The 3,191-nt window shown below is 30.3% G+C and overlaps 1 pseudogene; it reads left to right on the top strand.

The window, feature by feature from the left end:
* On the top strand, positions 1-1,903 carry LOC119190245 (annotated as a pseudogene).
* Positions 1,904-3,191: the final 1,288 nt, after the last annotated feature.

Below are 3,191 nucleotides of genomic sequence, written 5' to 3'. Positions count from 1 at the left end.
CTTTTGTCATTTGTCTTCTGTCATTCACCCACAAGTTAGTGGCCAGCTTATTTTTACATATTTTTAACAACGAAAATGCATACTTTATAAGTTTTCGACCGAGAAAGTTTTTATCACGTAACCATGGCTCTTACTTACAGAGCAATATTTAGGAATTGTAATTATATTCAGAGTATAACCAAACCGGTGAAATGGAGTGTTGGAAAAAATATTCCAATAAGAATCTTGGCAAGTGGAGTTTGTTATCAACATAATTACAGACATATACCATTGTTAGAAACGAAAGGCGCAGAAATATTTACGATTCGACAATGTTCGACACAAGGAAATGCCCAAAAATCTCCATCAGATACAGAGGAAAAAAAACTTGGCCTCATACAGAGGTTCAAACAAATGTACAGGGATTATTGGTATGTTTTATTACCGGTTCATATGGGGACGTCGGCGATATGGTTTGGTAGCCTTTACTACGCAGTCAGAAGGTAATAAAAATACGAATGTATGTTTAGTATGATGCAATATTGTATTTGCATATTTTAACAGTGGTCTTCTTTTTCAGTGGTGTTGATGTTATAAGTATTTTGGAGTCAATAGGAGTCAATGACACATTATTGACACCACTTAGAGACTCCAGTACTGGATATTTCGCCCTGGCTTTTGCATTTTATAAACTTATTACACCACTGAGATATGCTGTAACTGTTGGTAATATATTTTTACTTATTACGCACTTCAAAATTAATAATAATTTTGGGATGCAGATTAAATAGGTCAACATCATAAAACATGATATTATTAATGTTTAAACTATTTGTGAACTGTAATCCTATTTTTCTGTCTTTTTGTTTTAAAAATTGTTGTAACTATCAATTTATATGTTATGAAAGTGAAAGTGTTATGTTAGTGGAACGCTGGTATTCCTTAAAATGCCTTCTATATTATGGTTTCAACATTATGCCTATTATTTAGACTTACAAAATATTTGGCTACTATTTAGTATTTGATCTATTTGGCTACTTTTACCTTATTTGGCAGAATACCAACTTCTTTTTGTAAGTAGATAATTACTCAAATAAAAAGATTAAATTATTTTATAATAATGTATTTCCTTGTAATCACAAGTTATGGGACAAAATGAACTTCTATTCTGTATAATAAGAATTAACAAAATAAACTTAAAACTTTTGATTAAAATTGTTGCAACTGGTAAATTAAAGTTTATACATAGATTATCATTCAAAATAAACATGTTAATTTAAGTTACACCATATTATGTTGGTCCAGTGTTTGGCCGAATATTTAGCAAAAAGAAGCATGTGGCAGAGTATACTATATGATGCAAGTCTAATGATATTATACTATGCAATAGATATTTCTTTAAGTTAATACTTTTTAACACAAATTACCTGTTAGAAATAAATATAAAATACTTTCTAGGTGGAACTACATATGCTATCAAAAAATTGACAGCATTGGTTGGATTAAGCCCGTGCCTTCACGGGAACGATCAAAGAAATGCTTCAAGAAAAAAAGGATAACTTACAAGATCGCTTCCAAGAGAGCAAACAACACTATCAGACACAGATGAAAGAAAAGAGAACCCACATGATGGACGAAATGAGGAGGTACAAAACTGAAATGCGCAATATGAAAAACAAGGTGAAGAAAATGTAAAGTAATGACGGCAAGGCTATCAAATTTTATCGATGACTTCAGGAAACTAATGTATTACATTTTTTGTCTTATGATGCTAGTGGAGAATTTTTAGAAAAAAATATGATACTACCTTAGCAATCTACAACTGCGTGAGACCCATGTGATCATTAAAAATTAAAACCAGTTGTATATTTTGAAATATTTATTGTTTAAAATAATTAAATATAAAAATTATTCCTTAACAAAATCATTTTCATTTCAACATACCCTAATACAAAATAATCACAAGTTGTGGTTATCAAAATGTACATATAATAACAACCAACTCTTAAATTAAGTACGAACAGGACAGCACACAACTGGAATGTTTTATGGCGCAGTACATTTGTAACAATTATTACTTACATTTGTGACCCTTGGGTAATAAATACATACTTAATTTAAGTCTTACTTTTATATACATAATAGGTCTAATTTTACTTGGCCATTGAAAAATATTTTGTGACTACTTAATACATTTGTAAAAAAAGCTGCATATAATTTTGTATAAAATTCACATTGGCATAATAATTAACATTGTGGCGAAATTACGACACAAAATATTCAGAGAAAGATCATTCTCAGTAATTATAATTTCTTTTTTTTGCTTCCAACTTCCTTACCTTAAGATGACCATTCATATTAAAACCAGGAGTGCTGTCATGTCCAGTTTAAAATTAATAAATGCATCATAATTGGTGATTTAAAAATGCCATGTAGTATTAATTTTTCTTTGTACTGTGAAAACTGAGCCAGTAAGATTTATTATAAGGTTTGTAGTGTATATATTACCAAAAAAACAAACTGCCATGTCCAAATCACATTTGTATTATGGTATCCTTATTTGTTCTAACTACTTATTACACAAAATATCATGCATGTCACTGCTTAAATAAACTTACTAAGTATTCACTTATCTACTTTATTAGAAACTTATCTGGAACCCATATAGTAAGTTAATATCTATATTGTGAAGCGCAAAAGACAATATTTCAATAAATATTTAAACATAGCACATATTGTTTAAATGAGGTGATGAACCACGTCACTGCATACAGTTTTCTACAGTTAATAATACTATGTGTACACTAATGTGTTCCACATATTTACTTTAACATTTCGGTTGAGCATAATCCAATTTGTTAATTCTAATATAACAAATGTTAAAGCTATATTACATTACACAGATATCACATCACATCTAGTACATTCATTGTCAATAATTATAACATGTAAATCTATCGAAACATACACTGGCTGGTTAACTAATGGCGCGCGTTAACGAAGATACATAGTATTAGTTCTAACCCCATTTTGAAGCTATTTGAGCTGTCTATCCATATGATATGGTTCAACCCATGTATTGATAAGAAGCAGGCGAGAGATGAGGCGCCGGAGGCAATCCCGACCGGTGGCAGCGCCTATTGTGGCCAAGTGGCACGCACGACACATCAATTTCCTAAAAGTAATTGAATATTTTAAAAATATTTATTAAT

The sequence above is a fragment of the Manduca sexta genome, chromosome 23 (assembly GCF_014839805.1).
Source record: "Manduca sexta isolate Smith_Timp_Sample1 chromosome 23, JHU_Msex_v1.0, whole genome shotgun sequence".
In the NCBI taxonomy this organism is placed as follows: Eukaryota; Metazoa; Arthropoda; class Insecta; order Lepidoptera; family Sphingidae; genus Manduca; species Manduca sexta.
This window is presented reverse-complemented; position numbering and strand designations above follow the sequence as displayed.